We start from the raw sequence: 15,649 nt of genomic DNA on the forward strand, positions 1-15,649 counted from the left end.
TGATATGATGTCATACTAATCTATATTGACTTTGCATATGTATATGAGTTTACGATGTGAACCTCCTAGTTAGATATTGTTATGGATATCATGATCTTATGAGTGCTTGAGTTGATATGTTGTGAATTTGTATCATGCTAACCTAACTTTATTGTGTAGACAAGATAGCCTCCCCTAATATACGTTAAGGTATGAGTTTTCTTATGTTGTATATTTGGTGCTTGGTTGTTTGATTATGACATCTATTTGGTGTTTGAGTGTTTGGTGCCTAGTTTATTTATTTAACATGGCATGATTGCAAGTGGTTGAATGATTGATGAATTCCTTAATATGGGTATGTGTTCAAATGATGTTGTTTTAATATGATTGTACTAAAATATGTGTTGAGACAGTTGATATATACTTGAATGTAGGTGATAGTTGTAGTATTATGACTGATGACTATGGGTTTACTATGGATTATGACATGATTGTTAGTCTTGGTAATGGTTGATTTCAAATTGATAGATAGGACATGATTGTTAGTATTATGACTGATGACTATGAGTTTACTATGGATTATGACATGATTGTTAGTCTTGGTAATGGTTGATTTCAAATTGATAGATAGGATTGTCTTGATATTTGGAACATGTGGTTGACATGTGTGGGCAGTTGTAGGGAACATGCTTGGTATTAGCATGACAAGGTAATAATTGATGTGTTTATATAACTAACAATTGTGTGATGTGACAGTACATGGTAAGACTCGCTTGCAGCAAGGTAAAAAGATGAAAGAAAGGAATTGGGCAAGAATTCCTTTGGCTATGTTTGGAAACCCTAATGCCAAATGAATGAGTTATTTGCCTACAGGAAGTATTCTTAACCTTAATCTAGTCTGACATTATGTGGACACATGGTATATTCATCAACACGTACTTGATAGTTATATTAACTAGTCTTTAGTTACAGGAGGATCTGTCAAAGGATTGGAGTCCCTTGAGAGATGGTGTGGATGTGTTTAGTTGCAAGCAGCGTGCTTGGCATAATAAGATGAGTTAAATGGTGCATTTTTATTTATGCACTGACAATTATGTGTTTATGATAGTATGATGCAGGGGATTGCATGGCAAGAGACTACCATGAAATCTTGAAGAAGGCTGTGGTCGAGTTTCCCTGGGAACCATGGGGATCGAATCATGGTGTTTGTTTTTAGTCTTGTGCTTTTGGTATTTTGCGATTGTTGTGCTTGATTTGAAAGTGTGATTGTGTTTGGTGCATAGCTATGTCACTTTGTTTGTGGAGTCATGTTGTTATTGGTTTTTAGGTCTTCTTCTTGTTTGTTTCTTGTCTTTCCTTTTATGTTTTGAATCTTGGGAATTGACTGGGAAAGAGGAAAGTTAATGTAGCTCAAGAAGAGCTATGTGGTACCCAACAGGTGATGCAAGATGTAGATGAATCTCTGTGTATGAGTGAGTGCAACAGAAGGTAAGACTATGACAGTCGTTTGGACAGGTTGGGTTCATTGGGGTAAATGGACCATGGCAGTACAGACATGAGAAAGGTAACTAGAAAAGGTAGAGTAAATGGATTTGAGGCATCAGATGCCTTAGCTACGTTGGGAACTATTGTTCTCAATGTTGTGTAAGGAAGTTCTCTCAACCTTGACCTTGGTATTTATTAATTATGATATGATCATGATTATGTTGATGTTTATACATGTAGGTGCGTATGTATGTCATGTTTGATAGGGTTGTCATGGATCATCATTATTAATGCTAACATTTATATCTATACATGTATGTACGTATGTCGTTGACTCACTAGATCATTAGTATTCTATGTTTATGTTTATGTGTATGTATGTATGTATCCATGTATCAATGTCACTGTCTGACAGGTCATTAGGAATCATTCTCGTAGAGGAATGATTGCTTATGTGGGAGAATGACATGAAGAGGTTCTTGGTCTATGAGGAATCAGTTGGGAAGAGTAGTCATGACAAATATACGAGGTCAGTAGCATGTGGATATGATTTGGTATTATATACTTATATTATGCCTCTGTTTATGTTATGACAGGTAATGTTGAAGGATACATCAGCAAAGTGAAATTAGTGTGGTCTGCGGCATGCTAGGATAAGCATGGATGAGATACTGGAAGCAAGGTTTCTTGGTAAGGATAGTGTGGTTTTGGATGTGTGGTACTATTGTTGTGCATATGTTGTATATGTTTAACATGTTGCATCTATGATGTGTGCACTTGTGGTGTTTGTTACATAACATGTGTACATGTTATTTATGTAATTTATGTACAGGATTGCACAAATAGGGTTGTGTGAATATTGCATATGGGGTGTTGTATACATATTGTACTGTCTTCCTGACGTATATGCAGTGTGTGTGCATATGTTTCTATGTACGTGTTGGATATGCAGTGCTGTGTACAGATGATGCTATGTACATGTTGGATATGCAGTGCTAAGTACAAGTGGTGTTGTGTGCATGTGGTACATTAGTACTATGTACATATGGTGTGGTGTGCATGATTGTACAAGTCGTGTCATGTCTGTGTGGTGCTGTGTATATATTGTACAAGTGGCATTGTGTACATGTGGTACTATGCACATGTCATGCATATGGTGTTGTGTAGATGTGGTGTCGTGTACATGTAATGCGTGTGGTACTGTGTACATGTGGTATTGTGTATGCTTTGTATAGTTGTGTTGTGTACATGTGACATTGTGTACACATTGTGCAGGTGGTACCATGTACATGTGATGTTGTGCACACGTTGTGTAGGTGGTGCGGTGTACTGGTGGTACTATATACATGTTGTACATTTGGTACTGGTGCACGTGTGGTATTGTGTGCATGTCATACATGCTATGTTGAGGGCATGTGGTATTATGTATGTGCATCATGTAGCCATGGTATTGCGGCATGTGTACTCGTTGTGTGGTACTCTGTGTAGGTACATGCATTGGGTGGTATTTCACATCAGGTATAGATAGATGCATTGTATTGTAGACACTGGGTGTAGATGCATGTGTTGCATGGTGTGGTATGTCGTGTGGTTGTATGTGTGCGATGCACACTATGTTTCTATGCACATGGTTAAGGAGAAGGCATTGGGTGTTTGTTGGGTGTAGCAACTAATCCAGAGTGTGTACGGAATAAACACAAAGGTAGAAGCTAAGCATTGATGAAAGGATAAGTATCAGCATTTTATTTCAATTTTATTATGCATGTGATTTATGACTGGTATATGATGATTATATGTGATCTATGGTTTTGGTTTATGATGGTTACATGTGATTTATGATTTTGATCTATGATGGCTGTGTTTGAGCTAACCTAATGAGATATCTTTATATATGTTGATTTGGTCAAATATGCTAGTTTGACTTGTTGTGACAGGAAGCAAACAAGATTGCAAATGTACCTTATTGACGAGCAACCAATGAGGTATGATGTGAATTTATTTCAATTTATTTGAATCTAATGGAAGTTATGTTCTTGGTACAAGAAGAATGAACATGCATAGTTGGGTGGTTGAAATCAACTGCAAGAATTAGCAGCAGCAACAAAGGAATTGAAACATGCAGCAATATGTTGGTAAAGCACTTCAGGAGTAGGGCCATTGTGGGGCATTGGTACCCAATAGTGTCCACTGATTTCCATGAGCATGCTATGACCAGTATGATGTCTTGAGGCAGGTATATGCCTTGGTTTTTGTATCTTCTGATGTGAGGAAGCCTTTCCAAGGGATGCACTACCCGAGATGGGGGTGCCAGTGGAACTTGGAAGGTGAGTGAGGTGAGTGACTGTACAAAAGGGGTGACCAGATAGCTGAGGGACTGTGTAGCAGAGAAGGGAAGGCCACAGATGGATTTTTTTTGGTCATTATCATTGCCATATGGAATCAACTGCACATTGGGAGTGTGCCCTAGAACAATGAGCCAGTAATTATTCACTAGGAGGACAAGTGGCACGGGATTATAGCACTAGACATTGGATGCAGATTCGACTTTGTAGTGGATTCTAGACTTCCTGGGAAGGAGGTGGATCCTAGTGATACTTTGAGGGTGGAGGTGTGAGCCTCTAGATTCCCTTGTTGCGGATTCATATTATTTTATTTGTTGGTTGAGAAAATTTACATATGTGTATATGTATATGTGATTGTTTTAAATACTATAATGAGCTATGTTATAAAGCTCCAATATGCGGTATGTTGTCATGTTGTCATGATGTTTTGATTTTGAGAAGATCTTTCATTGTAAATACTACAATGAGTTGTGTTATAAAGCTCCATGGGTAGTATGTTTTTTTTTTAGCAGTCATGTTGGTTATAGGTGTCAATGAACACCGAGGACAGTGTTCCCCCAAGAGGGAGTGTTTTGTAACAACCCTGGTGAAAATTCCATGTAAAAATATATAAATACCACGGATGATGGGATACATATTCCAAGCTGCATGGTGGGCAAGACATCCTAGGGGGTGTTCATTTGGTTGTTTATGGCTAAGGAAATTGGCAAAGGCAATGGTTAAGGCATTAAAGAGGCAAAAAGGTATTTTGGCACATTCATTTATGAAAATAATGGAAATTAGGAGAAAAGGAAGGTGAAAGGTCACATGTTGCATGTGAGGAGTAAATTGAAGGAAAATAATGGAAAATGAAGAAAACAGAAGCCTCATTAATAAAAAGGCTTTTGAAGATCAGTGGGTAGGACTTGGTCAATTTAGCTTTGGATCTCTCTCATTATTCTCTCTCTCTCTCATACTCTTAGAAACTTAGAGTTTTCTTGGAGAAATTTAGCATTGGAGCAAGAAAGGCAAAGAAGGCAAGAGGACGCAAAGATTAAGCAAGGAAAGGCAGGATCAAGCAGCTACAACAAGCTTCATTGCAGGTATCAACTTGCATGTGTATTTTCCTTGCTAGATTTGGCATGCATGGGATTGCATGTGTTTCATTTCTACCATGTCATGGGTTTTTCCAAGTGTGACAGTATTTTCAACCTAGCCTTTTCATTTCCTGATAGCTTTGATGAGATGGGTTCTCTCATGCATTTTGTTGAGGATGGACTGATTGGATTTGAAGCTGAGTGGGCTAGATCTCCGAATTGACAAACACATGGTGGTAGTGGTCCCTGAACTAGACTGAGGATGCACAAATCCACTAGCCTAGTAACCCCTCAACCAGACTGTGAGTTGCGGTAAAGCCAGATTGTGTGCTTCGATGTTCCAAGGAATCCTTGTCGGTGAATGGTGGGATATACGGTAAAGCCAAGAGGTGGACTTTCTCTCCGTTAGGCCTAGTGATTCTTGGATGGAATGCACGGTAAAGCCTGAAGAGTATGTCTCGGTGTAGGGCTTAGTGATCCCTAGATCAAATTGTGGATGCATGGTCAATCCTGAGAGACTAGGACGCACTCAAAATCTTCACAGTGTAGGTGGAGAACTCTGGTGGAATCCACATTGATTTGGTTTTTTTGATGTGTTCTGTGAATCCCACGTTCATGCTTGGAATATGGCATGGAGGTGATTGGCTGAAGAGAAACTTGGCTCAGTCAATCTATGGCTGGGTGGAACGTGATAGTCCCATCACCAATTGGTTCATTGCATTTATTAATGAGAAATTCATTCCCTTTATTTTCATGTGCAAATGTACTTATATATATATGGATTTTGATGGCTAATATGTCCATTGTATTTATGTTCCTATTATGTTAGTTATATGTACATTTTATGGTAGAAGCTATGTTTGGCTCTCAAAATGTTTTTACTTGTGTTTGAATGGATATTGTATTTATCACCCAATAAGTTATAAGGTAGCAAAAGACATGAGGAAATAATGGTTCATGTTGATTCTAAGATAAGTATGAGATCCCTACACTTAATTCGGTTGTTTACACCTGTAGGTTACATGTTGATGATATGTTTGATGAAATGCCTATCATGGCTAGTAGGGGTCTGGTTATGATTTTGTTCATATTATTTCTTTTGTATCCTTTCCAATTCTAAATGATAATTCCATTATAGGCAGTGTCCCAGGCTCTGGGCCGGAAAAGTTGGCTCAAATCCTGGAATGCTAGCATTAGTGCTAAGACTAACTTGCCTCGGCAGTGTCTGAGAAGCATTATAAATCACCTAGGCAGTGTTTAGGGAGCATTACCTTGACCTAAGTCTCACAAATAGCAGTAGGACCCAGGGATAGGCAGTCTAAGTGGTTGACTTGTCTCCTGAAGGTTATTTGGATGATGTTGGATGAATATATGTGATGTTTTGTCGATTCCATTTCCTTAAAGTCACCAAGGAGGTTGAATCTTATCATAGTGGCCTCTCGGCGCATGTTTACCCTGGCTGGACGGTTGCTTGGGTAGATATGGGAGGAGGGTGTTATAATTCTCAGCAGTATATGGATGTTGAGCGATAAAAGGTGTCTTTATACTCCTAATTATCTTCACATTAATTTTCAACCCAAGGATGATTTTTTTTCTCAAAAGTGTACTCATTCTGAGGCAGTCACTTTCTCAAGAGTAATGTTTTGCAGTATAGTGCTTTAAAATGCAAAGATAAATGAATGTTGGAAACAAAATCTAATTGTAATAGCAAGAAACTGAAATGTTCTGAACTAAATCATTCACTCAAACAATCATCAGTCGAGGACTCAGTAATGATAACTCTCTCCCATGTAAACTGATGCAAATGAAAATCAATCATAGGCAAGATCTTCAGTCTGAGAACTTAGACAGCGGTAGTCCGTGTCCTTTACAGTTGTTGATCTTTCAATCCACACTAAAGCAAATAACTGGAAATGGAAATTCAATTGGAAATGCTCACTAAAACACACTTGCTGCAATATCAGTTAAAAGGTGAAATCAAATCCTTGCATGAAAGAGATAATAGCTAATCCTATTTGAACAACAACACTAAATTAATGGAAATGAACAACAAAGCTAAATTAATGGAAATGAATAGCAATCTGAAATATAACGAAACAGTAAATCTAAATTATTAGAATTGAATAGTAATCTTAAATATAACTGAACAATAGGACTAATTAAATAGAAATACATAGCAACTACAAATGTAACTGAATCAACAGCCTTAATCTTGCAGAATGAACAACAATCGCAGTTATAAATGAACAACAATCGTAGTTATAAATGAACAGCAATCGTAGTTATAAATGAACAACAGAATCTGAAATGGATAGCAAAGTATTATATCAGAATTAATAGCATGACATTTTAAGTTATAAATAATAATCTTGCTTTCAACGCAATCCAATCACAATTTTGATATAACAGGGTGATTCAGCGAAATGTTCAGAAACAGAAGATTAATGAATAAAACAAATTAAAGAAATGAAAAGGAAATCAAACCATCACACGAATTGTAAAATAATGATACAAGAAGCAAGTGGATTCACCAAGGCCAGGCCCATAGCCGCTAGTGAAGCACCGCCGGATTACTTTAGGAGATGCGAAGGAACTGCAACTATTTTTATATGTTAATCATTGCATAAACATTATAGTAGTTTCATTCTTTGCTTCAACAATGAGAGTCAACAATAACAGTTAAAATTTCTCAATAGTAATTCTCCCATTCCTCCTATCCTATCCTATTTATCTCTAATCTATCTAATTCTCTCTCTAATCATCCATCATGAATCCTCTTCATCCCTTTCTCTTATCTCTGTTCTTATTTAAATACACAGAGAGCAGAGAGAAGTTACAAAAGATATGATTACAATATGATTCTTATTACAAAATTGGATAGTTCACAACAAATTGATCAAAAAGATCATATCTGAAATATGTTTCCATCAATCATTCAGTAGGAACAGGTCGAATTTGGCATTGCAACTGGGATAATTTTGAAAACGGCCACAACAGCAAATCTAAGAAAAACATCTTCAAAGAACCTTCCATTTCTCTTAGTACAAGATGATTTTGGGAAAACTGCTTGTTACAAAACTAACTTGGTCCGTTTTGAACAAAACCCATGTTTCATATTTTCCAAATTCTTCTCCATTTGCCCAGACCGTTCCATACAAAATTGTCATTTCTTATTCTAGTGAATTTCTGAGTTGGCACATTTAATGATCAAATATTCAATCTAAAAAATATCTTGGAGGCTAAAATGGTGAACAAATTTATTAATAAACCATCATTGGTAAAAACATGCATAATAATCAATTTATTAAAAATAAAGGAGAAAAAAATAATATTTATCCATAAGAGCATAAATAATTATAAAATAGAATTCTATGATAAATTATGATAAATGATGTGATATAGAATGGTAGAAATGGGTGGAATAGGCGTTCAAAAGTGATAATAATAATAATAATGACATATTAACGGCCCAACAATGGATACCAGATTGAGTTTTATGAGCCTAGATCATTGGAGGAAGCCTTCAGGAAGCTAAAGCATTGCTATGAGTAGCCAAAGCACAAAGCTGAGCCTAAGCAGGCCTTGAAATGAAATGAGAAATTTAAAGGGAAGTGTCCACTGAAGCAAGGAAGAACCATGATGTAGTTGAGAAAGAAAATGTGGTTCCTTAGAAGAAGTTCAATACAATTGAGAAGGGCCATGGGTCACAACCTAGATAGCAGTAGACTAGAGGTGATGGTAGAGGACCATTACAATGTTGGATATGTGGCAAAGATCATCGTAAGAAGGATTGTCCATTATACCAAGGAGGTAGGCCTCAGATCTATAGTTCTTGGGAGTCATAGACAGTTGCAAATGTTTGGCATAGTATTCCTTGGATTTATGCAATTGTGGACAGCAGGGTAGGTGAATTGCCAAACATCTATTATTGAGATGGACAGTAAGATTTATGATCAAGTTATTTATATTTTGATTGATCCTAGATCTAATTATATTTATGTTAATCCTAACCCAGTGGATGAGCGTGTCTTGAGAAAATAAGTGCATGCAAAGTCTTGGTTCGTGCAATTGGCTACAAGTACTAAGAAGAGAGTATGTCATTGTGTAAAAGTTTGTGCATTTGATTTGAATGGTATGCCTACAACAACATATGAATGCACTGTCATTGGGATCTTATAGTATGATTTTGAGTATGGATTGGTTGTATCTTCACATGACCAAAGTAGATTTCTATGACAAGGCCAATGAGTGCTTGGATGATAATGGGGAAAAGAGAATCTTGCAAGGAAAGAAGAATCCTACATCAGTGATGATGGTCACAGCTATGTAGGCTAAGTGTAGTTGCAAGAAATGGTGTGTGACATTTGTAGTTCATATTTCTACTGATAAAGGTAAGGAATTTGAGGATGTGAATGTCTTGAGAAGCTACCTAGTTTTACAGCAATTGTGGGATGTATTTCCCATAGAGATTTCATGGTTTCCACCTCACTGGGAAGTAGACATTTCTATTGAGATGGTACTATGGGCAACATCAGCATCAAAGGCACCTTATAGGATGAGCATACCTAAGTTGGTAGAGTTGAAGTTGTAGTTGAAGGAAATGCTTGATAATGGATACATTAGGCCAAATGTATCACCTATGGGTGCACTAGTATTGTTCGTGAAGAAGAAGGATGGTACTCTCAGGTTGTGCATTGACTATAAGCATCTTAATAAGGTGTTGATAAAGAATAGATCCCCGTTGGCAAGGATTGATGACTTGTTTGATCAGTTGAAGGGAGCAACAATGTTCTCAAAGATTGATCTGAGATTAAGATACCATCAGGTATGCATTAAAGAAGAGGACATACACAATGCTGCCTTCAGGACCAAGTATGGGAATTATGAGTTTGTTGTGGTTCCATTCGGTTTGACGAATGCTCCAGGTACTTTTATGTGCTTGATGAATAGTGTGTTGCATCCTTATCTGGACAAGTTTGCTATTATATTCATTGATGACATCTTGATATATTATAAGAATCAGGAAGAGCATGTTGAGAACTTAGTTGCAGTGTTGTGATTTGCTATGAGAGAATCAGTTGTATGCCAAGATTAGCAAGTGTAGTTTCTTTCAGACAGAGGTGCATTAGTTGGGACATGTTGTCTCCAAGGAAGGCATAGCAGTAGATCCAGAAAAGGTAAGATCTATCATGGAGTGGGCAGCTCCTAGCAATGTGGATGAAGTTAGATCATTCATGGGGTTAGTAGGTTACTATAGGAGGTTCATCAAGAAATTCTCATGTATTTCCTATCCTATTACATCATTGTAGAGGAAAGGTAAGAAGTTTGAATGGACAGAGGAGTGCGTAGCCAGTTTTGAGCAGTCGAAGTAATTGTTGACAAATGCTCCAGTGTTAAAGATTTCATATTTGGATAAAGAGTTTGTAGTTTGCACATATTCTCGCAAGAGAGGGCTTGGTGGAGTCCTTATAAAGGAGGGTCCAGTGATATACTATGAGACTAGGAAACTGAATGAACATGAGCAGAACTATGTGACTCATTTGAGTTGGCAGTTATTTTTCATGCCTTGAAGATGTTGAGGCATTATGTTCTTGGTAGGAGGTTTGTGTTGATGGTGATCACAATGGGCTGAGATATCTGTTTAACCAACTGAATTTGAATGTCAGATAAGATAGATGATTGGATACCCTTAGTGAATTTCACTTCAATATCAAATACATCAATGGTAAGGAGAACAAGGTTGCAAACACTCTTAGTAGGAAATTTCAATTGAACCATGTTGCAACAATGAGCTCATATTGGACAGATTTACAGGATCAGATCACACTGGCAGGACAACATGATGACAGGTACAGGGAACTTATGCACAGGTTATAGCAAGGTACACGTGATCAGGATGTCGACAATTATCTCATAGTAGATGGTTTGGTTAGATTTAGGGACATGATATATGTGTAAGACAATAGTGAGCTCAAAAAGACTACCTTGAGAGAGTTTCATGTAAATCCATATTTATGTAACCCAAGATATCATAAGACGTTGAGAGAAGTGATAAAGTTCTACTACCTGCCAAATCTAAAGAAGGAAGTAGTAGAGTTCGTGGCTATGTTGGGTTGTGTTATATTCTTTCCACGACTAGCCCCCGTAGTTAACCGGGGGTTAGAAGGGGGGAGGTCACAGGGGGTTTGAGGGGCACCCGTAACCCAACTTCATGGGGTCCGGGGCAGCGCCCCGGAAAATTTTGGTTTTGGACCCTATGTTAGGATAGGTAGACCCACCTATGGTTTTGTGCATGATTTTTGCACATGTTTTTGGATGCGATGGTTTTCGGTCCATGGTATTAGACGCGATGGTTTTTCAGTCCATGGTATTGGATGCTCCAGCATGTATAAATATGTATTATAACATTGAAAGGAACATAATCAAAAATCAAGCTGGTAGTCTCGGTTTTGGGATCCAGGGGAAAATCTCTGTGTATATGTGTTTTATGTGTTATGCTCTCACATTGTTTATTTTCTATGTTTCAGAATTCGTATGTAGGTAATTTCTGTATGGGGTTAAATCCTACATTTGGTATTAGAGTAGTTTTGGCTTCAAGGGGACGCCTTTGTTGCTGAGGGGTTTCGCTCGAGCCTGTGGTAGACCCTGTTCAGTGGGAGATCTGCGAGATAAATTCTGGTGGTGAAAGAAGATGGCGCGTAGTGGAAAGATAGAGGTCAAGAAATTTAATGGTCAGGGTTTTGAGTTGTGGAAACTCAAGATGGAGGATCTGTTGGTGGATGAAGATCAGTGGATCGCAGTAGATCCAAATACTAAACCAACGGGAGTGTCTGATGAAGAATGGAAGAAGTTGGATCGGAAGGCAAAGAGCACAATACGATTGTGTTTCTTAGATTTAGTATTGTTGAATGTATCAGGGGAAGCTACGGCAAAGGCTTTGTGGAACAAGTTAGGGACTTTGTACCAATCTAAGTCTCTGGTGAATAAACTTTTCCTACTGAAAAAGCTGTATAACCTAAGGATGAAAGATGGAGACTCGGTGATAGAGCATCTGAACACATTTAATAATGTGGTAAGTCAGTTAGCATATGTTGATATTAAAATTTTAGATGAAGATAAGTGCATTAGTTTGTTGTGTTCTCTACCAGATTCGTGAGATAGTTTGGTTATTGCAATAGGTAGCATTGCAACTGCCTTGTAGTTTGATGAAATAGTCTCATCCTTGCTAATGGAGGAGATGAGATGGAAAAATATGGAGAGCCAGAATGGTGATGCCTTGTCTGTACGAGGATGGTCCCAGAATAGAAACAAAAATAATTCATCGAGTGGGAGATCTAAATCTAGAGGGAGATCTAGATCTCCATGAAAACCTGTAAAGGTGGTGTGCTGGAAATGCGGAAAGGAAGGGCACTACAAAAGGAACTATAAATCTAAAAATCTTGATAAAGGAAAGGGATCTGATGATGCTCCTTCTGCAGAGGTGAAAACCACCTCAGATGAAGGGGGGGATGTGTACTTGGCTTCTTCAAGTACACATGTAGATCATGAGGCATGGTTGATTGACTCAGGTGCATCCTTTCACTTCACTCCCCATAGAGAGTGGTTCTACGAGTATGAGAAATACAATGGTGGTGATGTCTTCTTAGGGGATGATAAGAAGGCTAGTATCAATGGTCATGGAAAAGTAAAGTTGAAGTTGCAAGGTGGAAGGGTTAGAACACTTCCAGGTTTTCTACATATTCATGCATTGGCCAGAAATCTGATTTTTGTAAGCAAGCTGGATGATGCAAGTGTAAAAATAGTGCTCGAGAAGGATACCTGAAAAATGGTTCGGGGAGCACTAATATTGATGCAGGAAGTTTGAATTGGAACTCTGTACAAGCTGCAAGGTAGCACTGTTATTGATGGGTGCAACAGTTCTGTGGTTCCTGAAAGTGGAGCAGAAAATCTAGTGGTCTCTGGAGAGATGACCATGTTGTGGCATCAAAGGCTTGGACATATTGGAGAGAAGGGCCTTCGAATACTTCATGGTAAAGGTATGGTAGAAGGTATGAGTAATAGCTCTCTGGATTTTGATTTATGTGAAAATTGTGTATATGGGAAGCAGAATCGAGTGAGTTTCCCCTCTGGTAATAAGAGGGCGAAACAAATATTAGATCTTGTGCACAGTGATGTGTTTGGACCTGTGATGGTTCCATCACTGGGTAAGTTTGTGTACTATGTATCATTTATAGATGACTTCTCAAGGAATACATGGATATATTTCCTTGAGAAGAAATTTGAAGTCTTTGATAGGTTTAAAGAATTTAAGGCTCTCATGTAAAATCAGACAGAGGAGAAGATAAAGGTGCTGAGGACAGATAATGGTGGAGAGTTTTGCAACAAGGAATTTGAAGAATTCTGTAAGAAGTTTGGTATAGCATGGCAAAAGACTACTCCATATACACCTCAGCAAAATGGAGCTGCAGAAATAATGAACAAGACATTGATGGAAAAGGCAAGAAGCATGCTCAATGGTGCCGGGTTAGGACAGGAATTCTGGGCAGAGGCGGTGGATATTGCATGTTACCTTGTCAACAGGACACCTTCATCAGCATTGGAGGATAAGACTCCACAAAAGGTATGGACTGGTAAGAAACCATCTCTTTCACATCTAAGGGTATTTGGATGTGATGCATATGTACATGTTCCAAAGGAGAAACAAACCAAGTTGGATAGTAAATCTGAAAAGTGCATCTTTATTGGGTGTAAGGATGGTTTAACGGGTTATAAGCTTTGGAACCCAGTAACAAGGAAGGTTGTGTACAATAGAGATGTGGCATTTAGAGAGGTGAAAGATGTTATTAAACATGAAGTCCAACCAAAGGAACCTGAGAAGATAGAGTTTGAGCTAAAGGAGGAAGAATTGGACTCTATAGTAGAGGAGGAATCAGAAGATGAAGAGCCACAAACTCTGGTTGTGAGAAGATAAATTCGAGAAAGAAGGCAGCCAGAGAGGTATAGTCCATCTACTTTATGTTCAAATTTTTCTTTGTCTATTACAGATGATGGTCCCATAACATTGAAGGAAGCAGTGGATTCAGAGGATGGAAAACTCTAGAAAGAGGCCATGGTTGATGAAATGGCATCTTTGTACAAGAATGAGGCTTGGGATTTGGTGGAGTTGTCGGTTCGAAGGAAACCCATTGGAAACAAATGGGTGTTCAAAAAGAATACAAATTCAGAAGGAAAAGTGGAGAAATACAAAACTCGGTTGGTAGCAAAATGTTATTCCCAGGTGATGGGAATTGATTTTGGTGATATTTTTCTCCTATTTCCAAGGTAACTTCTATTAGATTAATTTTATCTGTTGTTGCTGCTTTTGATTTTGAGGCAGAACAGATAGATGTGAAGACAACATTTCTTCACAGGGATCTGGAAGAGGAGATCTACATGAAGCAACCTAAAGGCTTTGCAGTGAAGGTTAAGAAAGAACTAGTATGCAAGTTAAAGAAGTCTATGTATGGGTTAAAACATTCACCAAGGACGTGGTATCAAAAATTTGATACATTTATACGGGGACTTGGCTTCACCAGAAGAAAATCAGATCACTTTGTGTATTTTAAATTAATTGGTGACCATGTTATTTATCTGGTCTTGTATGTGGATGATATGTTGCTGGTTGGAAATGACAAATAAGTTATCCAAGATTTGAAGACCCAATTGTCCTCCAAATTCGACATGAAAGATCTTGGTGTTGCATACTATATTTTGGGGATGGAAATTAAAAGAGATCAGGCAAAGAGGAAGCTCTGGTTAAACCAGAGGAAATATGTCGAGACAATATTGTAGAGGTTTAATATGCAAGATAGTAAACTGGTGAAGGTTCCTATTCCTGTAGGTGTGAGGTTATCTACTGAACAGTGTCCCAAGACACAAGAAGAGGAAGAGGACATGTCATGTGTTCCATATGCAAGTGCAGTTGGTAGCCTGATGTATGCAATGGTCTATACTAGACTAGACATTGCACATGCAGTGGGATTATTAAGCAGGTTTATGTCAAAACCAGGAAAGGAGCATTGGACAACAATGAAGCGGGTTTTCAGGTATTTGCGTGGCACTAGTGATTATGGTTTGTGCTACCAAGGAAGACTAAGATTGGACAGGGTGTTGGATATTCATGGCTTTGTTGATGCAGACTGGACTGGAGATCTGGATCAGAGAAGATCTACAAGTGGGTATGTGTTTAACCTATTTGGAGGTGCAGTTAGTTAGATGAGTAAGAAAAAATCTGTAGTGGCACTATCAACTACAGAGGCAGAATACATGGCAGTCACTCATGCAAGCAAGGAAGCAGTTTGGTTGCAGAGATTGTGTTCAAGTATGGGGTTAGTACAGGAAGCTATAAGGATAGACTGTGACAGCCAAAGTGCAATTTTCTTGGCAAAGAACCCTGCATATCATTCAAAGACAAAGCACATTGATGTTCAGTATCACTTTGTGAGGGACATGATAGAAGACAAAAACGTGTTGCTGGTAAAGGTGGCCACTTTGAAGAATACTGCAGATGCATTGACAAAATATGTGAGCTCTGAGAAGTTCTCTTGGTGTAGAGAAACAATGGGCATTGCAGGTCTGGATAAATGACTAAGCTCTCTTGTGGCCCCCTGTGGAAAGAAAACAACAAGTGGGAGAATGTTGGGTTGTGTTATATTCTTTCCACGACTAGCCCACGTAGTTAACCGGGGGTTAGACGGGGGGAGGTCATAGGGGGTTTAAGGGGCGCCC

Source organism: Pinus tabuliformis, chromosome 9 (assembly GCF_031772625.1).
Source record: "Pinus tabuliformis cultivar Carrire ecotype Pingquan chromosome 9, CPIR1, whole genome shotgun sequence".
Taxonomy (NCBI): domain Eukaryota; kingdom Viridiplantae; phylum Streptophyta; class Pinopsida; order Pinales; family Pinaceae; genus Pinus; species Pinus tabuliformis.